The following is a 26,268-nucleotide window of genomic DNA, read 5'->3' on the forward strand; positions in this document are numbered from 1 at the left end:
TCACACCTGCTGGCAGAGATAGCAGCAAGCAGCAGCCCTGGCCCACTCCCACCCATGGTCTGGCCTTTGGCCCTGTTAGCACTGTGGTCTGGGGACTGCTGTGGCCCGGCTGGCTGGTTTAGTGAGGACTCTGTGGTCTGTGCTGGCCAGGAGTCTCTCCTAACTGCCCAGATTTAGCCCTTTGCTGTGGAAGTAAAATTGAAGAAATGATGGGAGAGTGGGGGCCCTGGCACTCTTGCTCTCACAGCCAGTATTCACTGTGCACTCATCTGTTCTCCACACTAGAGGGGATGTTTCAATGGGCAGGAGCACGTTCTGCTCCCTGTGCAGCTTCTTCGCCCCACCGTGTCCAGCAGGGGCAGGCCCCATGCCACGGCTGTAGTGACACTCGGGTCCTTCAGAGACTCACTCAGCACACCATGGACTGACTGCCTGGCCGTCTGGGGGTGAAGCTGGAGATCCTTGGGAGATGGAGACCTGCCAGGGAGGAAGGGCTTAGCAGTTTGCAGGGTGGGCACTGGTTAATCTGCTGCTGTTTGCCCTGGCCTCAGGAGGAAGATGCTCTACCAGCGTGCACCCAGAAACATCCATCGCCATGTGATCCTCTCGGAGATCAGGAGGCTGTTGCTGCGTTTCCCCCCGGTAAGGAGGAGGGCCTGATGGTGGGCTGTGTGACCATTCCCCTCCTGCTCCTGGCAGCCCATAGGCAGGAGGGCGGGTGAGGCCAAAGGGGGCATGAATACCTTCCCTCAGCCTACTGGGGTGCTGGTCAATCCAGGAGCAGCTGCACCCATGGTCTTGGCCCCATGTGCCTTGCTGGTGGCCAGGCCTGCATGCAACACTGCTGAGAGCAGGCTGCTGCTGTGGGGAAACCTGAAAGGCACCACAGGTGCATAGGAAGAGGCAGATCAGGGCGGCCAGGACAGGGGGTCCCTTGGGGCCCTCGACACCACTAATTTACCTGAGCTGCTCTGCTGATCCTCAGGATAGCACTTCCAACCTCTTCTGGCCAGGAAGGCTTGTTCTGATGAGTAGTGACAGCGTGGTGCTGGTGGGAGAGGGTAGAGAGGCTGGACAGGGCTGTGCCGGCTTTGTGTGACTCATGGTTCAGCCCGTGCTGTGTGGCTTGGGCACCACAGTGAGTTTGATCATGGCATGCGTGGGCACTTCCTGTGTGCCTGACCTTTCCCACCATGCCCCTGCCCAGGGGCAGAAAGCCAAGCCCATTCCCCTTCTCTGTTGAGTGACCTGCCCCAGAAGGCTCTAGCATCACTGTTTCTCCCCTTTCGAAAGGATGTGACCACACAGTCTGTGATGGGGTTTGACCCTCTGCCTCCCTTGGACACCATCTACTCCTACGTCAGACCAGAGAGGTAATGCCCTCACCCCCACTGTGCTTGTGCAGACCCAGGTCAGTGCCTCAGGGCTCCCTGGGGCTCGATGCCCACCGAAGGCAGCCCAGAAGGCCAGGGGTCAGGCACAGGGAAGAGGGAGCAGCAGTGACACTCAGGACACAGCTGCCTTTGCACATATTCACCCAACTCTGAGCGTTTCTTTCCAGATTTTGTAGCAGGTACTAGAAACGCAGTGAGAAGCAGAATAAGAAGCCGCTCTGCCTGTGGTCAGCTGCTGTGGTAGGAACAGATGAGAATTGTAGAACCTACAGATAAGGGTAAGGTCCAAAGTGCACCGAGAGATACCCATAGCAGCAGGAAGGCAGCAAGAAGGCCCGTGAGGCTGGGCAAGAAGAGTGGGTTGGTGGGACAGAAAGTGACAAAGAGACACATCAGATCCCGTCTCCAGACTGCTCCGGTAGTGTGGGCAGCTTTCAGAGCCAACAAGAGCCCTTTCACCTTTACTTCTGGTGTTAGGGCCACACCTATAATCTCAGCTACTCAGGGCTGAGACCAGGAGGATCACAAGTTCAAGGCCAACAGCTTAGCAAGACCCTTTCTCAAAATCAAAAGGGCCAGGGTTTAGCTCAGTGGCAGAGCCCTTGCCTAGTATGTGTGACCTGGGTTCCATCTTGGCAGGGGAAAAATGTGCTGAGGAGCTGCTTGTCTGGAATAGCAATAGCTGTAAAAATTCATCATGCATTTCTGCAGTGAATATACTTTATGTTTGTCCTGTTTCGACTATTTTTTTTTAATATTTATTTATTTATTTTAATGGGGGTGCTGAGGATCGAACTCAGTGCCTCACATGTTCGAGGCTGGCACTCCACCACTGAGCTACAGCCCCAACCCTCAACTAGATTTTTAATGCATATTTAAGCAGATAAAGAAGGGCAGCAAACTGATACTCAGCCCACATCCTGTCTATTGGAACCACTGTGAGGAAATGCTGCACTGTGTTGCAAAGGCAGGTCATCTGCTAATTCTCTGTCCTCTTTCAGTGCCACCAGGGGATCCGTTGTCAGAAGCTGGCTCTGCAGGGGAGACTGGTGCCATTTTCCTGGTGGCTGTGTTCAGAACCATCCAAAGGTACTTGCCTGTCTTTTCTAAGTTAGCAATACAAGGTTTGCAGGGACCAGTGAAGCTTCTTCAGAGTGTCTCCTCCCACAGTGACTAAGCAGGGAGCAAGGGGCATGACAACTAGGAGGTCCCCCTTGCCATCTTTCCTAGTTTGCATATTGAGTCACAATACATCATCTTAATGCCTTTACTGTTTTGATATCTAGAGAGACTGGAAAAAGAAACTCTTTTCAGAAGGAAGGTGCTTGGTGAATCTTTTGGAAGGAGTGGTAGTAAACCTTTATTCTGCATGTCTGATTCTGAGAGCCAGTCAAGCCTCGTATTTGAAAAGTAGACAGATGATATGATATGTAAGCTGTAGTAATCTTGGAGCACATTGAACCAGTTAGAGCCCTGCTCTTCAGAGCAGGCTGTGGGCCCTGGCTTAGTGCTCTCAAAAGCACCTAGAGGTCTGGCAGGGGCTCTTCAGTCCTATGCCAGTGTTAGGACCCTGGGCTGTGTGTTGAGTGGGGTAAGTAAGGAAGCAAGACTGAAGATAATGGCTGCATCCTGATTTGACTGTAGTGTTGCTTTTCTGAGTGGGACTTTTCTCTCAAAGTACTTCCCCTTCATTTTGTCTCTAAGGATTTGAAAAATTCTTTAAGAGGAGTGGAAGAAACACAGATTCAGAAAAATCAACAGTGCCAAAAAAGGTAAAAGGGTCAGTTTGATAAATCAAAATAAAGGTTTATCAACATCTAAAAAATATTAAAATAAAAAAAATAAATTACATCATGGCTTAATGATGTGGATTGGTTTGGGGGATCAGTGTAGTCAGTATTTGTCAGATTTGTTTCTCCTGCAAAAAGTTTCCTCCTGCTGGGTGCAAGGAGGACTTCCAATCCCAGCAGCTCAGGAGGCTGAGACAGGAGAATCACAAGTTCAAAGCCAGCCTTGGCAATGGGCAAGGTGCTGAGCAATTCAGTGAGACCCTATTTCTAAATAAAATATAAAATAGGGCTGGAGAGTGGCTCAGTGGTTGAGTGCCCTTGAGTTCAACCCCTGGTACCAAAAATAAGTGTTCTTCCTAGGTACCTTTGAGCATTAAGTAGGAAGAGATGGGTAGAAGCGTTATGGGAGGTGTGCCCACATATTTTGCTATGAACAGAACAGTTTTTGAAAACTTGTGTTTTGTCCTTAAAATTTGTGCAAAATTTTACTCTCTCATGATTCATTCTGCCCTTCCTTGGCTCCTCCTGGCCTTCTCTAGTCTTGCATGGAATTGTTTTGGATTGTTGGTGTGGCAGTGTATATGGAAGGGAAGCTACCTGTGTCCTGGCTTGTTTTGTCCTGGAACTTGTATGATTGCTGTAGAAGGTGCTCACAGGAATCCACCTCCTAATGTTATCTACTATCACAAAATGTACCCACGGGTCCAGGTTTTCCTGAGAGATGAACTCTGACTGAGGGGAGGTAGCCTGTGTTCTGGTTCTCTGGAGTAGGGACTACTTGTGCCAGCCTACATCTTTCTTTTCTTTCTTCCTTCCTCTCTCCTAATTACAGCCATATTTATTAGCTAAAAATGATTTGTCATTAAAGCTCAGGTCTGAAGCCAGCAAGGGCAAATTGGAGGGATTTTAGATGTATCGGAAGCTACTTCTCAGCAGTGTCTCCTGGCATCTTCCTTTTCCTGTCTGCTGTTTGTTTCTGAAAGGTACCAGGGTAATTAAAATTTTATGATGGAAAACGTTACTCTGTTCTCTGAGTCCTCTTTCTGTGAAAAAGTGTATATAATTATTTTCTGAAGTCACACTTTGTTTTTTCCTAGAATCTGGTGAACTAAAGAATGCTGAGCCTGGAGGAGATGGAAATAAGAGAGGATGGAGGCAGGATGACTTTGCCTGGTGGAAACGGATGCAGAAGGTTTGTGTGCATCTGAGTGTGCCAGACCCAGACACCTGTCACTTCTCCAGGGGTGCTGTTGCTGCATGACTGAGACTGCATCACACTTGTCTCAGTCTGTTCCTGCCATGACAAAATACCTTAGACTGGATGGTTTTTAAATAGCTTTAAATTTATTGTTTATAATTATGGAAGCTGGGAAGTACAGGGTCAAGGTGCTGGAAGGTCCAGAGTCTGGTGAGGGCTTGCCCTCAACTAATAAATCGTGGTGTCTTGAACATGACTTCCTTCAGTGGGACCAGTACTGTGTCCTCCTGTGGTGGAAGGGACAGACTTCCCTCCTGCCCTTTAGTAAGAGCACTAATCTCATCCATGAAATTGGAGCCCTTGTGGTGTCATCACCAAGTCCCCATTTCTTACTGCCATCACCTTGGGGGTGGAATTCCAACACACAGAGATTAGAAGAAACAAACTTTTTAAAATGTGCCAAGATTTCTGTCTGCACTTTGAGAGTTGCAGGTAAGAGGACATGCTATGTGATGTTGCAAAGGCAGAGCTCTTGGTGGGTTTGCTGCTTCTCCTGGGGCCTCTGGTGAGCAGCAGGTTTGGTGTGCTGTTCACAGTGTGCAGGTCTTTCCTGCTGAGAGCAGCATCTGAGCTTCCCCACATGCCTGGTCCCTCTTGGGTACCATAGGAGGGCAGGGTTTGGTGACTCCAACATCTGAGAGGAGAAATTTCGTTGTTCATGATGGCTCAAGGGTAGAGCTCTGGCTTAGCTGAGCCAGGACCTAGGTCTGATCTCCAGTATTGTGAAATACAAACATATAATCAAAAGAAAGAAACACCTGCATTTAATTGCAAAATTTGTTATCTTTTCTTCCACAGGGCGAGTTCCCCTGGGATGACAAGGATTTCTGAAATCTGGCCATTTTGGGTGCAGGTGTATCTGTGGGGTTTTTCTACTTCTATTTTCGAGATCCTGGAAAAGAGATCACCTGGAAACACTTTGTTCAGTATTACCTGGCCAGAGGTCTGGTGAGCGAACTTAGTCTGCCTGGGAAGGTGCTGTGGTGGTATGCCCTTGCAGGAGACAGGTGGTGCCCCAAGAGTCAGTCCTGCTGGTGGGTGTCCTTCATGGCTCAGTTTTGTTTTTCCAGGAGATACCCCAGCAGAACAGCATATCATGATTTGTTCTATGACAGTTCTGTTTGTCTCCTGATCTTTGACTTTTGTTCTCATTCCTGATTCGGGATTTTTTCCTTTCCCCTTACTTTCTGCTGCCAGCCACTCCTTGACAGTGGACTGTGGCTTGGTGACCGCAGAGGAGCATGTGGCACCAGCAGAGCCTCTCTTGTGTGTTTTTCCCTTGGGGTGCTGAGTTGGGTGAAGTACTGCTCAGGCTTCAGTGTAAACCCTGTATGAGTAAATGCCTTCCCTCTGTTGCCCTCAGGAGAGTGTTGGCTGGACCCAGGCATTATTAAGAGCTGAAATTTTGTTTGATGAAACTCCTGTTTCCCATTAAGGTTTGTGGCCACAGCCTTTGTGTCTAACCACAGGGCACATGCCTATTTTCAGAGAGGCCCTTGGCAACTCTCCCTATGGTGGAAGGGGACAGAGCTGCTGCAGCCCTTCCCTGTCTGTGGATCTTCTGTCTGTAGGTGTGGCTGTGAGGGGGGTGAGACAAGTGTGGTGAGCCCAGGATGCCTTTCTGTGCATGGACTGGACCGCTCTCAGCACTTCCTTGAAGTCTTTTCCAAGTGTCTGACCCGACAGTGATGTGTTATTTTGGTGGGAAGGTTCGTAGGATTGAACATGTTCACCTTAGTCACATGGCCCTAAGTCCTTGCTTTTGGAGCAGTGGTGATATTGTTGCTGCATGTAAGAATACACATTGTGCCCTCAAGTTGCTTCCCTCGGATTGCTTCTCTGAGGGGCAGGCTAGCCTGCTGTGTGGTTGTGTGTGGTGGTGACCACAACTGGGGAGCCTGCAGGAGTGCATTTCCACCCTGCTTGGCACTGCTTCCCTGTGCTGCCTTTAGCTGGCTGAACATGAACAGAGTGGGTCTGAATCAGCTGGGTTTAAGACTCTGCTAGACTCTGCTGTAAGACTTATTCCTGTTTCTTTAGGGTTTTTAAGCCAGTCTGGCATGATAGTGCTCAGATATACCAGATTTTAGAAACTAGTCTTGAATTGTTTCCTGTTGATTAAAATGGAAATGAATTCAGGAAAACAAAGCTTGTACTGAGCTGTGAGTGTGTGTGGGTTCAGATGGGCCTGAGCTGAACTGTCCAGGGTCTGCCTGAATGTCCTGCTTGGTCTAAGCCGTCTGGTTCCTTCTCCCAGGTGGACCGGCTGGAGGTCGTGAACAAACAGTTCGTTCGTGTCATCCCTTCCCCTGGGGCATCTTCTGAGGTGAGGGCTAGATTTCAGGCTGGGTGTTCCACACATGGCTTCCCCTCCCCCAATGACATACAGTTTTAATTTTTTTTTTTTAGTAAGATGCTTCCCCTGGTATCCAGGAATCCTTGTTGATGTGGTGGTTTATGTCATTGACCTGTGCACAGTCTTGCTTTCCAAGCAGGATAGGAACTCTTATGAGACTATAACCATGGTTCAGTTTTGCCAAGTAACATGTGAGAACCACTTATCAAGGTTTGGGAAGAGGAAAGAATAAAAAGACAAAGACGGAAGGTCAAAGGCAGACCTCAGGCAGTTATCACAGCATTTCATCTAGAACTTAAAGCCTATAATTTTGTGGGATCCGAAATGAGGGAGTGTCTGCTGTTTGTGTAGTTACCATTGGATCTTGCCACAGGGTGGGATTTGTCCATGTGTGGAGATAGGGGCTAGGAGAAGAGGCTTGATTGGAAGAGAAGTTGGTAAATGGGAATGCAAGCTGTGGACAGGTGTGTGTGTGTGTGTGTGTGTGTGTGTGTGTGTGTGTGTGTTAGGGCGAGTCTCAGGGGAACACAGAGGTGCACCTAAACTTGCCACCTAAACTTGCTCTTGGTCTCTGCAGAGGTACATGTGGTTTAACATTGGCAGTGTTGACACCTTTGAGCAGAACCTGGAATCTGCTCAGTGGGAACTGGGGATTGAGCCAACCAACCAGGTTGCTGTGGTCTACACCACTGAGAATGACGGGTGTGTGGCAGGGGTGAGGTGGACATGAGACACTTTATTCTTGGGCCTCTGATTCTGATCACAAAACAAATACTGATGAATCTCTTTTAGAATTTTTTCCCCCAAGTATGTCATAGTATGTGCTAATCTTTACAGTGTCTTTAGTAAAAGAGTATATATTCATTTGGTCTGGCTTAATTTTTAAAATTTTATATTTACTTTTTTGAGGTGGAGTCTTGCCCAGGCAGATCTCAAACTCCTGGGCTCAAGAGATCTTCCTGCCTTAGCCTTCCAGTTAAGTGGGTTGCAGATATATGCCATGGTTTAGCGTAGGTCTTAATGAGAAGAGAATTGAAGCAAAGAAATATTTATCTATGTAACCTTTAAAAAGCATTAAATGGGAAGAATAAGACAAAGATGCCATGTGTTGTAGCACATTACTGTAGTGCAGATTCCACTGTGCAATGGAACCCTGTGGGAGTTCTTTGAAAGTGTGCTGCGATCCCTGCACCCTGACTCCCACTGAACCGTTGAGTCAAAAATCCAGGTGAGCAGTCTCTGCTCACTTGCACACAGACAGACTTGCTTCCCACAGATCCTGCATCAGCTTGCTCTCTGAACCTGCATTCCACCCCCAGTGTGTTCCTGCCATGCTTGTGGACTTGAGGGCAGACCCATCTCTAATGCTCCTGTGTGCATCCCAGGACAGCACACAAGTGTTGTCCTGCTCTCATATTTACTACATAGGGACATCATTGCTCTGGCCCTTCCTCCAGCTTGGAAACTGAATGGGTAGAGTTTGAGATCAGGACCAGCTTTAGCCAGAAGGGTATGAAGAGTCGGTGTGGTGATGGCTTAGTTGGTTTCTTCTAGACAGGGCAGATTGGGAATTGCAGTGAGAACGAGGAAGGTGAGTGCCTTACCATTTTTTGCTGCCGTGACAGAAGACCAGAGAGTGGGTAATTTGTAAAGAAAGGAAACTGTCTTACAGTTTTGAGTCCAAGGCTGAAGGGCCATATCTGGGCAAGGGTCTTTGCTGCATCATAATGTGCAGGGGAGAGAGGATGAGAGGGAGGGTAGGACTGAACTTTGCCATTTTTATGACTGACCCATCCCCCAGAACTAACCCACTTCTGTTGTGGTGACCTTAATCCCTTCATGAGGGCCCAGCTCTCACCATCAGTTGCCTCTTGAATGGCCTTCGACTTATACAGTTGGGTTCCAACATGAGTGTGGGAGACGACATTCACACCATAGCAGTGAGGTAGACAGGGCTCTGGAGGTGACTTACAAGTGCTGGTGGGGAGGCCTGTGGGGCCTCAGTCTCCTGGTGCAGCTCATGAGTGTTCCTTCGGGTACTGCTGCGTATGGCAACTGGGGTTTTGTTCTTACTGGCTCAGTTGCCAGGACTACTGGTTGGAGCTGAGGTGTGTTCTAAGAGCTGACAGTGACTAGAACCACCTTGAGGGGTGGTGGAATTGGGCCTCTGGAGAGTGTAGGAGCAAGTATTGTGCTGTGATGGGACTGGTCTGTGGACCTCACCTGTGAGGAGCTACATGGGGTCTGCAGCTCCTTCTGAGGGAGATGTGGGTTGGGGCATCAGTGCTGTTAGAACTGGGGAGGCTGAATTTATAGACAGACCTTGACACTCTTCAAGAAGAAACTGCCCTTTTGTGTAGCAAATTCTAGAGTGGGTTACTCTTCCTGCTGAAGGTGATGCTGCTGATATGATGAATGGTCTCCTTGGTTCTCAGCTTTTTCCTGTGAAGCCTGGTACCTACTCTTCTCCTGGTTGGCATCCTGCTCTATGCTGTGAGAAGGGGTCCAATAGAGGCCGGGCGCAGCGGACAAGGAGGGGGCCTCTTCAGCATTGGTGAAACAACAGCCAAGATCCTGAAGCACAACATCAATGTGCGGTTTGCAGATGTGGTTGGCTGTGAAGAGGCCAAACTGGAAATTATGGAGTTTGTGAATTTCTTGAAGAACCCCAAGCAGTATCAGGACTCAGGAGCCAAAATTCCAAAGGTACTGATTTCAGAAAACAGTCATGCTCTGAGTTCCAAGTCAAAGCCAAAGATTGCTGTTGTTCAGAGAATGAATATCAGACAAATGATTTTTCCTTGAGTTTATATTTTATTAATAACAATAGAGGATGGAAATTTGTAGAACAGAACAGTAAAAATCCTCTTATCTTGTATATAGAGATATGATAAATTGTGGTATAAAGGTGTATTAAGAATTGTAATGCAAAAAACAATAATAAAAAAATCCTCTTATCTGTTAGACTTGAGATCACAAGTCCTAAAATTCCATAATGTTAGGTCTATGAAATGGACATGGGAATATGTGTGATTTTTTTGTTTGTTTCTTTTTTTAAAACTTAAAACACAAATATACATTCCTTTACTGATCTTCATATAGAGGCCATTGCTTTGAGTTTAGTTCCAGGGAACAAAATCCTTTGTTAAACTGGGTTTGGTGGCACATGCCACATGTGGTGGCACTGCAGTCTGAGGCAGTACCTGTGTATTTTCGTGCATTCTGTCATACTTTTCTTATCTATGCAGCTCAGGAGGCTGAAGCAGGAGGATCTGAAGTTCAAAGCCAGCCTCAACAATTTAGCGAGGCCCCAAGCAACTTAGTGAGGCCCTGTCTCTAAATAAAATATACGAAGGGCTGGGTATATGGCTTAGTGGTTGAGTGCCCCTGAGTTCGATCCTCCCCAGTTGCACCTCTGTTGAATTGTCCTGTGTGAACCACATCTTTTCTTTTCTTACTAGGGATTGAACCCAGGGACATTTAACTACTGAGCCACATCCCTAACCTTTTTTATTTTTTATTTAGAGACCGGGTCTCGCTGAGTTGCTTAGGGCTTTGTTAAGTTGCTGAGGCTGGCCTTGAACTTGAGATCATCCTGCCTCAACCTCCCAAGTTGCTGGGGTCATAGGTGTGTGCCACCATGCCTGGCTGAACCACATCTTTTCTGCAAGTTTGTTTTTCTCAGTAGAAGCAAGAACTTACTTAGGTGCAGTCTGAGGCAGTACCTGTGTATTTTCGTGCATTCTGTCATACTTTTCTTATCTATGCAACTTGAAAACATTTTATAAGACAAATTTCCTTTATTCTTTAATTATTCAGAGCTTTCACCTTACTTTATTTGCTTTTTTTAAAAAAACCTCTTTTTAGTTATATATGAATATAGTGTCTTTATTTTGTTTATATATGTGGTACGGAGAATCGAACCCAGTGCCTCACACATGGAAGGCGAGCGCTCTGCCGCTGAGCCACAGCCCAGCCTTCATCTTAGATTTTGAAGGAGTTTAAAAAAACTCTGTTTTGTTAGTTTGTGTAATATCAACTTACAAAGTTAAAACAAGTAGCCTCCGTGGTCAGGTTTGGGGGCAGACACAGCTTTCTGGAAGGCTGGTGGACAGCACAGTGCAGGAGTATGCAGCCAGACAGCAGTGTATCCTGGGGCTGGTGGCAGCCTGGGTGTCCTGAGAGGAAACCGCCCTGGCAAAGCTGGCTGCAGTACAGAGGGCCAGTCAGTCCACTGGTGCCTTTGTGTGGTCATGGACCCATTTAGGGCTCGATGGAAGCTTGGATTTTTTTTACCAGGAAGATTGGTATCCTGTGTGGTCACAGAAACTTCAAGTCCTCTCTGCTTTCTGGACCAGGCTAGAAATTCCTGGTTGAGGTCATGCTTATATGACACTTAAGCCCTTTCAGTAGCTTTGTGTTCCCCCAATTCCTCCCTACAAATTGGGCACCACTGGACAGTTTGTTGTGATTAATATGCAAAAAGATTAGCAACCATTGTGAACCAGGAATTCCAACCAGGACACTGGATGTGTCTGTTTTACAGTTGGTGTGTGTTGGGGCCAGAAAGCATGTGGGTGTGGCAGGTGCAGAATGGTTGCCTTCTACTTCCTGGTGGAACTTTGCCAAGTCGCCACCCAGCTGCCTTGCACCTCTGTTGGCAGCCAGGTGCTAGAGTGGGTGTGTCTCACACTTATTTCATATGGTTTGTTCTGGGTGTTTGGATTTATTGGGGAAAATGTGTCTGGTGGAAGGAATGGGTAAAGGAGTCAGGTTCTAAGGGAGGCCTGTCACCCCAAGTATGAGTCCCCCTTGTCAGCCAGGCTGGGCTCCTGAGAGTGGAAGCTTCTCTCAGCCTGTGTGCTACATTATAGGCTGGTTTCCCCAAATCATCACTGCCCCCTGCTGGGAGTCTGTCATGAAGAATTGACTACACTCACATAGATGTGTTTCCTGCGCACAGGAATAGGACATGGCATGCCATGGATATATCCTGCCCCTAGAATGTTTTTATGCCTGCAAGGATGGCTCCCGAGACTTTGTGTCCTGTCGCATGACATATAAAGATCATCCATGTCGTGGGCTATTATGTATCAGACCCATATGTGCCATGGAAAAGGAAGTGCTCTGTGACCACATTGGGAGGACGCAGGGCTCCACATCTGGTGGGTTTAACAGCTGGATGTGGTGTTCATGCCTGTAATCCAGCAACTCTGGAGCCTAAGGCAGGAGGATCACAAGTTCAAGAGCAGCCTGGGCAACTTAGCAAAACCTTGTCTCAAAATAAAAATGGGCTAGGGGTGTGGCTCAGCAGTAGAGTACCTCGGGTTCAACCCCCAGTACCACAAAACAAAAACAAAAAAAATAAAATAAAAAAAGATCTGATAGCAACCCAGCATTCTTCTTATTGGTACTAGGGGTTAAACCCGGGGCAGTTTACCACTGAGCCACATCCCCAACCCATTTTATTTTTCATTTTGAGTCAGGGTCTCACTAAGTTGCTTAGGGCCTTGTTAAGTTGCTGAGGCTGGCTTTGAACTTGTGGTCCTCCTGCCTCAGCCTCAGAATGCCACCATGCCCAGCTGCAATCCAGCCTTCTTGACTAGAAATGGAGCTGTCCATCCCCACCCTGTAAGTCTCCTTTCAGTTTTCAGATATAACTGTAATCCATAAAATAAAAATGGAGTTGTGTTACAGGGACGTAAATTAGTATCGTGTTTTGTTTTGTTTCCAGTATTGGGGATCAAACCCAAGGAGCTTTACCACTGAATCACACCCCAGCCCTTTTTATATTGAGATAAGGTCTTGTTAAGTTGTTGAGGCTGGCCTTGAATTTGTGACCCTCTTGCTTCAGGCTCCTGAGTAGTTTTTGGATTACAGTTGTGCCACCGCCCTGGTGTGAATTGAATTTAAATTTTAAGCTTGAATAGAAAAAGGTAAGAAAAAGGTAGAAGAGCACATTGAACACAAAGATATCCAACCTGAATACCTGGAGAAGTGCCTTTAAAGAGATCTGTGCTCTTCAGACCAACAAGGCAGCACAGCTGGATAGTCTTGCTGTGGCACAGTTCCAGCCAGATGGCTGTTGTGGTTCTCACCTGGTGGGTGTGAGAGCAGCTTGGTGATAACCCCCTCAGAATTATTCCGGCCTTTGACCCAACAGCTCTGCTTCTGGAGTTCTTCCTGTAGGAAGAGCCCACTCTTCTGAGTTAGGTTACGTGGGCTTCCATGTTCCATGTTACAGATTTCTAGTCAGCTGAGTGGGAAGTGGGGTTCATGTTCCATCTGTTCCCTTTGAGAGCCAAGTGTCTCTTTTTTGTTGCAGGGAGCCATGCTCACAGGTCCACCCGGTACTGGCAAAACACTTCTTGCCAAGTTGACTGCAGGAGAGGCCAGTGTGCCCTTTATCACTGTGAATAGATCCGAGTTCCTGGAAATATTTGTCGGTGTTGGACCAGCAAGGGTAGGTGAAAGGGTGATCAGCTTCAGAAGGTGCCAGCCACTTCTTGACGAGGACTGGTCACCTTGTTAGCAACAGACTGTGTGACCTTGACAACAAGCTGAGTACATCCCACCTGTGACAGCGGCAAGGACAGGGTCAAGGATGTGTTGCCATGCTGTGTGTGTGTAACAAAATAGACTCTGGGTTCCTCTTCTAGGTTCGTGACATGTTTGCAATGGCCCGTAAAAACGCTCCTTGTATCTTTTTTATTGATGAGATCGATGCAATTGGCAGGAAGCGAGGCCGCGGGCACCTTGGAGGCCAGAGCGAGTAGGAAAACACGCTGAACCAGATGCTCGTGGAGATGGATGGTGAGTGGACCCTTAGCAGGAGGCCCTCCTCTAGCCTCTTGTTTCTGGAAGGGTGCTCCTCGGAAGAGAATCCCTGATGCCTCTATTTTAAGGAAGGCTACTCTCAGGCACACAGTGGAGAAGGCCATATTGATCCATGTAGCAGCCCCCACTGCAGGGGCAGAGTGAGGCAGATGCGCTTCTCTGGGTGGGGGAAAATCAGCTGAGACCAAGCAGATGAATGTCAGTCACACCATGGATGGAGCAGAAACAGCCGAGCTCTTCCTGCTTGGTGTCTTGTCCCCTCCCCCCCAATATCTGGGTGTTTCCTTCTCGGGAAGGTATGTTTAGCATATAGGCCAGGGGTTTCTTTTTCTTCTGTTTTGTTTTTTCATACAACTGGGACATTCTAGTACTGAGCTACATCCCCAGTCCTTTTTATTTTTTTATTTTGAGACAGGGTCTCAGTAAGATGCCCAGGCCAACCTCAAATTTGTATCTTCCTCCCTCAGCATCTTGGTAGTTTTGGTTACAGGGTGTCACTGTGCCCAATTTATGCCATTTTTTTGAATTTGGAAAAGCTTTCATTGGCTCTTTGGCTTCAAAGGGTTAGAGGGTCAGGTTGGGTCCCTAAGACCACCCCTGACTTTGATTTTTTTCCAGAGTCACAAGCTGATCTTGTAGTTGAAAAGCTGTGTTTCTTCACAGTGAAAGTACATGCAAAAAAACCAACCAGGAGGGCCAGCTACGGTCACAACCTGTAATCCCAGCGGCTTTGGAGGCTGAGGCGGGAGGATCAAGAGTTCAAAGACAGCCTCAGTAATTTAGCACAGCCCTATGCAACTTAGCGAGATTCTGTTTCAAAAAAGGGCTGGGGATGTGGCTCAGTGGTTAAGTGCACTTGAGTTCAATCCTTAGTACCAAAAAAAAAAAAAAAAAAAAAAAAACCAAGGCGGAAGGTACATAGGACAGGTATAGGGGTCTAGGGGAGGCCAGGCACTGCTTCCAGAGTCCTCCAGAATGTGACAGCATGTTGAAGTGGTGTTGACCTGAGAGCCGGTGAGAGATTCAAAGCTCTAGGGTTTCACTGGGTGCTGGTCATGTGGGCACCCTTTGTCTGGCACATAACAGGATGCTCCAGAGGAGGGCAGGTGTTCATAGACCACATTGTTGCAATTTGAGTACAGGGAACTTGTCTTGCTAGGGGATGGTGGGAATGCTCCTAGAGTCGCATTCCCCAGGAATCGGCTATTTGCTGATGTTAGAGGTGGCCCTGTCTGAGGATAGCAGTCAGGCCTGGGTTCCTATTTTTCTGTGTATGCCAAAATTGCTTCCAAAGTCTTTTATTGTCTTCAGAGTCTAACAAAAAATGTGCTCTCTTCTGGAGGGCTGGACTGGAGAGGACTGTGGATAGGAGTGGGTGGACGCCTTGCCACCATCCTGTACCCTCTTCCTTGGTTGGCATCCCTGTTCTTTGCTCCTCCTTGCCCACCCTTGGGTAGTCCTGCACTGTGGTCTTGCTGAGCATCATGTGGAGTTGGGCAGGGGGAGCCAGGAATGAGTGGTGAGGAGATCCAGGTGGTGGGACTTCCCACAACCCTGAGGTGGGCTGTAGAGTCTTCATTTAGCTGAGGCATGTCTGACTTCCTGCTGGCAGAGAGGCACTCAGCTGACACAGGAGGGGACAGACTACCAGGAGCCAGGGTGCGTGACACTGCCCAGGAAACAGAGAGGATCCTCAGTCAGGTTGGGCCAGCCAGCTGGGCAGGGCCTCTTGCCTGCCTGATAGCCCTTGCAGTGTGGTGTGGAATGAGCAGAGGGAAGCAGCAGGGAAGGAGATGTGCTGGCCTGGGTCTTCCTTGGGCTCACCTGGTTCTCTCTCCAGGATTCAACCCTACCACCAATGTGGTGGTGCTGGCTGGCACCAACCGCCCTGACATCCTTGATCCAGCCCTGATGCATCCCAGCCGGTTTGATCGCCAGATTTACCTTGGTGAGTTGCTTAGGTACCTGGGTTTAGTCCTCAGCCTCTGGGGTTAAAAATTGAGTAGATTGTTCGCTGCATATTTGGAGACAATTTTGATGGGGATCCTGAAGTAAGAAAGATAATATTTTGAAAATGTGGAGATACTCAACTACCCCATGGTGCTGCTGTGTTATTATGTCAAAATGTCACTGCAGTGCATGTAGGTGGGCATTATGTAGCAGATTTGTACTCTCCAGCTTTTGTTTTTGTACCATATTATAAAAAAAATAGTTTAGAATACAAAGAGTTTGTACCTCGCCCTTTACCCTGACAACCCACTGTCTTTGTCTTCCCTGACACTTTCCCACTGGGACACTAGTCCATGTGGGTTCTCTGGGCATCTGGGCAGTGCTCATTTTCCTTGCTGTCTGGTTGGTTACATGGCCTGGAACTGGATTTAATATTGATCGAGGCAGTTAGGGTGAATAATTGAGTTGAAGAGCTAAACACACATGCACTTTGATCTGTTCTGCCATTGCATGCTGGCTCTAGCCAGATGACAGTGGCAGAGTGTGCTCCTGGCTGGCCTTGCAGTCGTGTGAGGTGACTGTTGGGGACCCTACTCTGAAGGTCCAGTAAACACAGAGCTTGTGTGTGTCTCCCTATTTCTTCACTAGGCCCCCCTGACATCAAAGGCAGGTCCTCCATCTTCAAAGTCCACCTGCATCCTCTCAAGCTGGATGAGAGCCTCAGGAATGATGCCCTGGCAAGGAAGCTGGCAGCACTCACTCCAGGCTTCACTGGTGAGTGTTGCTGGGCTGAACCTTCACCCTGCCAGGAGCCAAATACGCCCAACTGGTGGCATTTGGCAGGTGTTTTCTGTGCCTTCATATGTGGTCCTGGCAAGTGTCCACTCTGGTCTGTAGAACATTGAACCTGTTAAGACATTCAAAGGCCTTGGGGATCTTCTCCCCACAGCCTATTGGTGCCCACTTGAGTTTGTTTTTAATTCTGTTCAGACTTAGTAAGGACCAAAAACTGAAGTGAAGACACATCACATTTTGGGATGGTTCCTCTGTGTTTCTGTAGCAGAAACCCAGTCTCTTGTGATAACATTCTTATTTTCCTGCCAGAGTGGTCTGAACCCTAGGCATGGGTGCGGACCTTTCAAGGGGCTCCCTGCCTACTCACCCTGTGAGCAGCCTTTTGTAAGCTTTAGAGCCTCATCAGATTTGAGCGGTCAGAGGAGAACCAGAGAAACTAGAGCTACAGCAAAGGAAGTTAACCACTCCATAGAGCAGAAAGGAACAAGAGTGAAAAGCAAAGCCTAAGGGCCTGTGGTGCATTGCTGCAAGGACCAGCATGCATTGTGGAAATTCCAGGACAGTTGAGGGCCTGGGGCAGAAAGAATGTTCAGAGCAATAATGGTTCAAAACGTCCCAAACTGGATAAGACCTGAACCTGCACATCTGAGAAACTCTGAACTCAGAAGTATGAATAGGTTCAGAAGAGATCCAGGGAGACACATCATAATCCATCTGTTAAGAGCCAAACATGAGAGTCTTGAAAGCAACAGGAGAGACAGACATGTAATGAAGGAGTCACAGCCAGCTTTTCTTCAGGAACTGTGTAGGCCAGAAGGCACTGACAAGAGGTACAGGGTGCCAGAAGAAAATATGTCATGGGGCTGGGGTTGTGGCTCAGTGGTGGGGCGTTTACCTAGCACGTATGAGGCACTGGGTTCAGTCCTCAGCGCCATGAAAAAATAAATTAATGGGCTGGGTTGTGGATCAGTGGCAGGGCACTTGCCTAGCATGTGTGAAGCACTGGGTTTGATTCTCAGCACCACATATGAATAAGTAAAATCAAGGTTCATTGACAACTAAAAAAAAATAAAAAAATAAAAAAACTAAGGTTTTGTGTCCACGTACAACTAAAAAAAAATGAAAGTAAAATTGGTCAGCTGAGAATTTTATATCTATATCAAGAATTCTAATTCTATATCAAGAATGAAAGAGGAACTGTTACGTTGTAGATTTTAAAGACAATGAAGGAGTTTACTAGTAGGCCTCTCCTGTGAGAAATGTTGGAGGAAGCTTCAGGCTTTAGATTAGCAATGACAGTGACTGAAGTCATTTGAAGAAGTGGCACTAGCAAAAGAGGATAATCAAGGCCAGTATCGTTAGAGTTTATAGTTTTTTGATAGCATTTAAAAAACAAATGCATGAAACTCATTATAGATGAATGCTAATGAGCACACAGTGTATAAAGATGTGGTCTGTGAACCATATGCACAGGGGGAAGGAGGAGATATAGCGGACAGAAGTTGAAATTCAAATGGAACTACAGAGGACCCCTTGTAAAAGGACAAAGTGGGACTCACACTGCCCTATTTCAGAACTTCTTATAGAAGTGTGGCAAACAACAGTGTGGTCCTGGCACAAGGATGGACATAGACCACTGAATGGAGTTAAAAGTCCAAATAGAGGGGAAAAAAAGTCCAAATAGAAACCCACCTGTGCATTTATGGTCAGCTGGTTTTTGACAAAGGTGCCAAGAGCATTCTATGGGGGAAAGATTAGTCCCTTCTACAGAAGTCCTGGGACTACTGGATTTCCAAGGAGGTGTTAGACCCCCTACCTGACATCATATTTAAAAACAAGCTCAAAGTGGATAAAGCATATATTTAAGAGCCAAGAGTATCGTAATTTGTGACAGCTAAAAAGCAGAGCCACCTTGGTGTCCACTCACAGTGAGCAGATGAAGAACAAGGGCATAGGAAAGGATGGCTTTCATCTGTAAAGAAATGAAGTACCCAGCTGGGCACAGTGGCACACGTCTATAATCCCGGCAGCTGGGGAGGCTGAGGAAGGAGGATCATGAGTTCAAACCCAGCCTCAGCAGTGGTGAGGCTCTAAGCAACTCAGTCTTTAAATAAAAGACCCTGTCTTTAAAATAAACACAAAATAGGGCTGGAGATGTGGTTCAGTGGTTGAGTGCCCCTGAGTTCAATCCCCTGTATCAAATAGAAAAAAGAACAAGAAATGAAGTACCCATATTTGCTACAGCATAGACGGAGCTGTCAAATGTGCTCAGTGAAGGATGCCAGGCAAAGAAGAGCCACATCTGACATGACCCCAGTGATAGGAAATGCTGAGAATGCAGATCCGTGGGTGGATGGGTGGGAGTGGGATTAAGTGTGAACAGGCATGGGGTGTCTCAGGTATGGGCAGTGTCCTATAACTAGATTGTTCCCTAGTTGCACAATTTGATTTTACTAAAAACCAGTGATGTATATGCCTAAAATACACACTTGTATGGTATGTGAATTATTTCTTAGTAAAGTTGTTTAACCAGGAAATTTGGCTAAAAATAATGATGAATGATGAAATGGTTCCCGCTACCTTGCAGTTTTCCTCTAAAGTTTAACCCTGGCCTCTACCTTTAACACATCTCATCTGGGTGTCACTGTAGCTGTCAGGGAGCACTAACCATCTCTTCTTCCTGGTCAGGTGCTGATATCTCTAACATGTGCAATGAAGCAGCTCTGATTGCTGCCCGCCACCTGAGTGCTTTTGTCCAGCAGAAGCATTTTGAGCAGGCCATTGAGAGAGTCATCGGAGGTGAGCCCATCCGCCCCTGGGGAGGAGAGGCATTTCCAGCTCTGCTCCTGGAAGGCCCTCCCCAGCCCAACCTCACTTTTGCATATGGAGACATGGTTAGTTTTCTAAGCCAAAATTTGGGTCTGTGGATTTCCCAGCAGCTTTCCTGCCCTTGGAACTGTGTGCAGTCCATCTGAGGGTCAGTATTAGATGTGGAAGGCAAAGCAAGTCCTCCCTGAAGGGAGAGGAGGAAGCCAGAAGGAATGGCAAGTCTGGGGAAGCCTTTGGGAGCTCTCTTGGCACTGCTGAGGAGTGAGTGTCAGTGTCATCTTGAGCCAGCAGTGGGTGAGACAGTCTCCTGCAGTTTGGGGAAGCCCAGGCCTCAGGTGGGCCAGGCAGGTGGCAGCTGGTGTTAGCAGTGTGTCAGGGTCTTGTAGGGCCACCAGAGTTACCAGAGGCTACAGGGGCTGGCTTGGCTCTTCTTGGTGCTATTCCTGGAAATGGAGATTATAGAGGCAGCAGTAGCACATCCTTATGGTCCTGCCCCATGCTGAGACCAAATCAGCTAGCTGAGAGGTTATCCTTGAGCTCTGTTTTCATTTGATTTTTTTTTTTTGACATATAATATCTACTAAGTAGCTCAAAGCAAAACCCAGAATTTGTCAAGGGCATTCTGGGGACTGATGATCCATGCAGCTCAACATGTGCTGCTCTTGTTTGCTTCTCTGTCCTGTCATTGTGGGGCTGGGCTGTGAGATCTTTGGGAACTGCCCTCTTTGTTCCACCATGCTTGGGTTTTGCCTCTTGTCATGCCCCAAAAAGGACACAGTACCTCTGACTCACATTGGCTCACAGCTGCTTCTTGAAGCAGCCTGTGCCTGAGGAGTGGGAAGTAAGGTGGGGCATGGAGGTTGGGTGGGAATGTCCCCCAGAACTAGGACATAGCATGGAGCTACAGTTTGGGGCAGCCCAGGCCTCTCTGCCACCTTCTGCCCTAGAGGGAGGGACTCCCAGGTGGGTGTTGGGAATCAAGTGTGGCAGCAGATCCAGGCCCTCAGTCTGGTGGGGTGTAGGTTGGGCTTTTTTCCCCTGCCTCTCACTCACCTGGGAATGTGATTTGTAGGCTTTGAGAAGAAGACTCAGGTCTTGCAGCCCAGTGAAATGACAACCGTGGCCTACCATGAGGCAGGGCATGCAGTGGTAGGCTGGTTCTTGGAGCATGTAGACCCCTTGCTGAAGGTGGGTCTCTTGTGCTGAGTGTGTCTGCCCGTGGAGCCTAGGAGTTACTTGCTCATGTGCCTGGCAATCCAGCCAGTTCATGTGGGCACAGCCCTCCTGGGGGTGACCCTTTTATTTTTCATGGAATGTGCTGGTCTTGAGTCTGTTAGATTCCTTGTGGGGGCAGGGAGAGAAGAAGCATTAGGAAGGCAGAGCAGGGTGTGTTGGCTCTAGGTTGGGTCTCAGCCACTGACTCCTGAGAAGTCAATCCAGAACTTGCTTTGCTCCTGAGTGTTGGATTTGATCCCTGTCAGAAGAGATTTCCATAGCAACCTCTTGAGCTGAGCCCCTAGGCAGGGCCAGTGCATTTCTCAGGGTGACACTTCCTGTCAGTGGTGGGGCTTAGGCCCAGGACTGTCTTCTCCAACTTGTAAGGGGTGAGCCCCTGGTCAGGGCTGTGAGAGGGTTTGTCTGGGCTGCACTGGGTTGCTGCTGGGGGACTGACGAGCTTGTGGCCCCTCTTTTGCAGGTGTCCATCATCCCCCGGGGCAAGGGGCTGGGGTATGCCCAGTACCTTCCCCGTGAGCAGTCCCTCTATATGCGGGAGCAGCTTTTTGACCACATGTGCATGATGCTGGGCGGCAGGGTGGCTGAGCAGCTGTTCTTTGGGCAGATCACCACTGGGGCTCAGGATGACTTGAGGAAGGTCACCCAGGTAAAGAGCAGCTGTCCTGTGAGTGGATCCTGGTGGCTGTGTTGGGGGCGGCTCACCCTCTGCTCCTTTTGTACTTGCAGATTGTGTAGTTTGGGATGAGTGAGAAGCTGGGCCAGGTGTCCTTCGGCATCCCCCAGCAAGGTGAAGCCCTGGTTGAAAAGCCGTACAGTGAGGCCACTGCCCAGCTCATTGATGAGGAGGCGCGGCGCCTCATTGGCTCTGCCTACGACTGCACCCTGGAGTTGCTGACTAGGTGCTGGGAGCAGGTGGAGAAGGTGAGGGGAACCTATGGCCAGGGAATGGGAGGGAGTCCCCTTGTAGCAGCCTGACAGATGGACTGTCATCTCCAGGTAGGCAAGTGGCTCCTGGAAAAAGAAGTGCTGGAGAAGGCTGACATGGTGGAGCTGTTGGGCCCTCGGCCCTTCGTGGAGAAGTGCACCTATGAGGAGTTCGTGGAGGGCAATGGTAGCCTAGAGGAGGATACATCGCTTCCCCTGAAGGGCTGGAACCAGGGACGGGAGGAGGGGGGCACAGAGCAGTACTTGCAGGAGAGCCCTGCATAGCCTGTGTGCAGCCACCTGCAGTCACGATGGGTGGGCTCTCAGGCAGCAGCTGCTACCCAGAGCTTTTGCAGAACAGCTGCCAGAGTAACTGGAAAACAAATTAAAATAAGTGACAACCCCAGACAGACATCTTAGATCAGGTGCTCACACTCTAGAGAGGAGAGGGAGGGGAGTTGGCAACCACCAGAGAGGAGGTGGCTGAAGGGGCAGAAGAGGTTCTCCAGCCCTTGGACCTCATTCCTAGGGTGACTTTGGTCAGAGGGAGAGACATCTGGGCTCTGACCCGTGGGAGCCAAGGAAGGACAAGAATCTTCCTGGGGAGCCCTGGGTGTAGTGGCCACTAGGAATCTGGATCTTGTGGTGGAGACAGGCCCTCAGTGTCCTAGTGAGCCTGTCCGTGGGGAGGTGTGAAGGTGGGTTGTCTCAAAATGGCTTGGAGGAAGAGTCTGGCCCAGCACAGATACCCCAAGGTTTGGTGAGGTAAAGAAAAGGAAGTGGTAAGCCAGTTAGTTACCAAGGACATCTGGGTCCACAGTGTCCATTAAGGAGGTAGAGGTGCCACTGGCTGCCCTGGGTGTCCCAGCTCATGGAACAGAGAGCAGTTGTCATACTCCTGTGGCTGAGGAGGAGGTGGGCATCCCGATACCAGCACCAGGGCTCTTGCAGGTCACAGAGAGGAGGCGTAAGTATCACTGACCAGCCCAGTATCCTCTCTGGGGACCCCTAGCTTCACAGGGAACAAAGCAGCCTGGCTCTAGAGGGCAAGGACACAGTGTGAGGCGGTCTGGCCATGCAGCCAGTGGCACCTCTACCTCCTTAATGATCTCTGCAACCAAGAGAATTTTACCATCAAGACTTGGAGAGTCTCCCAGGCCCCTGGGAAGGGGGGCATGAGGACCTGGTATGTTGAATCTTACATTGAGGCTTGGGCAATGGCCACAAGTATCCAGGGGAGGCTTCAAACAAAAGGGTAGGGAGGGTGCACCTTCCCCTTAGACCCAGGCCACCTCCTGGGGATAAGTAGGGGACATTTCAAAGCAGATGTCTGCACAACCCCGGGCCCCAGCACCAAGCTGCTCCTGCAGTGGGAATTCACCTTATCCTATCAGCTCAGCCCTCAGGGGTCCCAAAGCCAGCTCTTTACTGTCTCTTCTCTGTAGACTTTTTATATTAAAAACCCAGGTTATATCTGGTTTCAAAATGAAAAGAGGGTTACAATGTAAAACAGGAAGTGCGGTCTGTCGTCCTAGCATTCCTTGGCCAACAGCCTCACTATACAATTGGGTAAATGTTCTTCCAAGTTATTTCTGTGCGATTTTTTTAAAATGTCCTTTTTTTTTAAATCCCTGTCAGATGGGAACAGGAACCACCAGGGACCTGCTTGGATGGAGACTGCCCTGTGGTCCCATGCAGCCACCAGCTGCCCCTTCTGGTCACTCGGGATTCATTTCTTCATCCACACATCCTCTCTATTCCTCTTTCAGAATGTACCAGAACCCCCTGCCTTCCCCTAGCTCCTCTTCTTTGGCCACATCCCAGTGCCTTTCCTCCTCACTCCCACACAGCCAAAGGTGCCTGCTCACCAGTTAGGCCTGGCCCCACAGCCCCATCTCCCCCAGAGAAGAGGCAGAGTATCCTCCTCATTTTCTTCCCAATATGTCCCCTGTCCCCTGGAGCCCTAGCCCGTTCATGAGGGGCTTCTCTGACCTCTGACACCCACCCAAGCAAGTGCTTAATGTGCGCTTGAGTAGGAGTGGCCTGCACTGGGCCTGGAAGCGGAGGCACTCCTGCAGCCTTGGCTGTACACATGGAACCAGTTGGGGAGCAGCTGCTCCCAGGACGCTGCCCTGAGGAGGCCTCACTGGGGGCTCCCAGCACTGACAGCTGCCTGTGAGGTGCGACCTGTCTTCCCTAATGACACGGGTGGCAGTGTGGATACTGCTAGGTGAGACACCTGCACCTGATGACCCTACTTCCATCTCCAGCTGAGCCAAGGAAGATAGGAACATGGAGAGACAGATGCAAAGTGAGGACCACCTATGCAGGCCGGTGGGGGTCCCCACCTTTCTCTGGGCCATTGCCAGTGGTAAAGAGACCTGGGCAGAGTGTGGGAGATAGGGGGTCTGTTAGTAGCTGATGGCAGGATGATGGGCAGCTGGTCAAGTTCTGCCTGGGATGCAGCCCCCTGGCCTGACCGCTGTCTCCTTGCCAGGTTGCCTAGGACCTCCATTTAGTGGAAAACCAGCCTGCTGTCCCTGGTGCCCTTAGGTTGCATCACTGCATGGCCTGTCCCAGGCCTGGGGACTGGTCAGTCTGGAAGGGCACAAGGTATCCTGTTTCTACTTGTATTGGTATCTGTAATGTGGTATGGCTTCCAAGTGTCCTTGGAGGTTTAAGTTACATCTGCTGGTGTTCTGGCCCCCAACCCAGCAAGGACGCCTTCCACTTTCCAGAGCACACACAGATGTGATTTAGATCTTAATCTGATTAGAGGAGCTGGCACTTCCCTCACCACTATGTAGGGGGACAATGGCCCAAATCACTGTCCACAGGGTTGAAACCTAGGGAGAGGACACATCACAGGAGATGTCAAGGTCCCCTACCTTAGGGTACAAGTGTATGATTTCTATGCCACGGGCCTGTACTGTGGTCACAATTCCTCAACACTTCATAGAGCTCAGAGCTGCACCCCCTGGTGTGGCAGGCAAGACTCCACTGTGGCTAGAAGCTCAGGCAGGAGCTGCAGTCTGTCTGGAGAAATATGTGACCAAGAGCTAAGAGGTACAGGTAGGGAGACTGAGGCGTGGAGGGCATGGATGACTTGCCAGGAGTCCCTGCTCTAGAGAGCCCCTAGTTAAGGAAGCCACAGGATACTCTTACCTCCCCAGGCTTCAGGGCCAGGCATGTGGCCCAGGGCTATCCTTATGCTATTATAGGTGGCCCTCAGCTCCACCGCTGCCCCCTTTTGTCCCAATGGCCCCCTCCTCGCTAACAGCTTCCCTGAAATCAAGGAAAAGCAGCTCTGTAGAAAGCCACCTCTGGGAGATAGCCCCCACCTGGGCAGTGGCCCAGGGGTTTCTAGTGCTTGTGTCAGGCAGTCTCCTTCCGTGTTGCCAACTGCCTGCCTCCTCGCAGCCACCTACAGGAGGCGGGGGGATGAGGAAACAGGCATAGGGTGGCGTCTATCGTCAGCACAGTATGAGGGCCAGCTCTGATTCTGGGGTAATGGTGCAAGGCTGAGAGCAGGGGATCCCTGTTCAGAGCCAGCAGAGCAGGGAGAACCCTTCCAACTCAGGTGGGAAGTAGAATTCTGAAAGAGGAGAGAAGTGGGGTCTCCACTCGCAGCTGCCCTCTTGCTTGGCGGGGTCTTCACCTAACACGAAGGCACGCAAGCACACATCTGTCTGTCCAACAAAGACTGCTTACACGCCATGCTGTTCTGGAGATGAAGCATGAACATGAGAAGGCTATATGCAGGAGCAAAGGGGCCTTTCTTTCATTCCAGGGAAAGGCCAGGAGGGCTGTCTACAGAGACAAAGGAAGGGTCTGAAGGAAGCTATGCTGTACCTGTGCACAGGCCCTGGCACTGGACTGCAAAAGTCCTGAAGGGCATGTCACTGAAGCATGGCCAGGGGCACTGCAGTGGGACCAGGAGAGCAGGGTGAGAGTGGGCAAGGGTAGGGGGAGATGGTGGCTGTGTGAAGGTCATGTGGATAGTTAGTAAAGGGTTCTAGGCTGAGAGGGACAGCGTCTACCTGCATGTTTATGGTGGTCCAGTGAGGACACAGTCCAGGCAAAAGGGAAGAAGTCTGCTGGCACTGTTCCCATGGGCTCCATGTGCCAGTTCCCTTCCAATTGTGCAGAGATGGGGTACCCTGAGTAGGACTCAGCCAAGGGCCAAGCTCCATCCTCAAGTCTTGCATTGGGGAGGGTCTGTGAACACCATCATGCTTCATTACAGATCCTGGGATCTCACGGGGTCTTGGTCAGCCCTGGAGAAACCCAGCTCCACAGGCACAGCCTGTTAAAATGACTCTTAAGATCTTTTTGAATTTTAACAGTTGATGGTATCTTCGAGTTAGCTGGATATGGGGCAGGCAGTACCCGTTTCTTTCTTTCTTTCTTTTTTTTTTTTTTGTGTGTGTGGTGCAGGAGATGAATCCGGGGCTTCACACAGCTAGGCAAAGGCTCTATCACTGAGCTATACCACAACCCCCTGAACTTTTGAAGTTGCCATTTGTCTAGTTTTGATCCTTTGGTCATGATCTGGTCTTTATTCTGTAAATCCTGGTCCCATGATCTGTGCAAAAATTGGGAGAGAAAAATGTAGAAGATGCAACTTTTGCCATCAAGAGCACAAATCTTTTGGTTGTAAGAACACAATGAAAACAGAAAACTGAAGTCAAAATGCAAGGGACAGATGAAGCCTGAGCCCCCAGGAAGGGGCAAGACTGACCTTGGCATATAAAGTGGTGTGGCTGCTGTGGAAATAGTCTTCCAGATTCTCAGATCAAGCCTAGAGTTACCACAAACCCAGCATTTTCACTCCTAGGCATTACCCAAGAGAAATGTGAATCTTTATCCACACAAAGACTTGGACGTGAATGTTCACAG

General features: G+C 49.1%; 1 pseudogene across 1 annotated transcript in view; it reads left to right on the forward strand.

Annotated features, from left to right (window-relative positions):
* Positions 1 to 20,653, forward strand: part of LOC101974647 (mitochondrial inner membrane m-AAA protease component AFG3L1-like) — a 33,168-nt pseudogene extending 12,515 nt beyond the window's left edge. Inside the window, exons 3-16 of the transcript XR_013435641.1 lie at positions 552 to 642; positions 1,294 to 1,373; positions 3,117 to 3,166; positions 4,282 to 4,376; positions 5,241 to 5,390; positions 6,700 to 6,768; positions 7,376 to 7,500; positions 9,234 to 9,504; positions 13,124 to 13,261; positions 13,458 to 13,611; positions 15,476 to 15,583; positions 16,234 to 16,359; positions 19,069 to 19,179; positions 20,282 to 20,653. The product of XR_013435641.1 is annotated as a mitochondrial inner membrane m-AAA protease component AFG3L1-like (transcript). The remainder of the gene's footprint in view (positions 1 to 551; positions 643 to 1,293; positions 1,374 to 3,116; positions 3,167 to 4,281; positions 4,377 to 5,240; positions 5,391 to 6,699; positions 6,769 to 7,375; positions 7,501 to 9,233; positions 9,505 to 13,123; positions 13,262 to 13,457; positions 13,612 to 15,475; positions 15,584 to 16,233; positions 16,360 to 19,068; positions 19,180 to 20,281) is intronic.
* The last annotated feature ends 5,615 nt before the right edge of the window (positions 20,654 to 26,268 follow it).

The sequence above is a fragment of the Ictidomys tridecemlineatus genome, chromosome 3 (genome assembly GCF_052094955.1).
Source record: "Ictidomys tridecemlineatus isolate mIctTri1 chromosome 3, mIctTri1.hap1, whole genome shotgun sequence".
Classification (NCBI taxonomy): Eukaryota; Metazoa; Chordata; class Mammalia; order Rodentia; family Sciuridae; genus Ictidomys; species Ictidomys tridecemlineatus.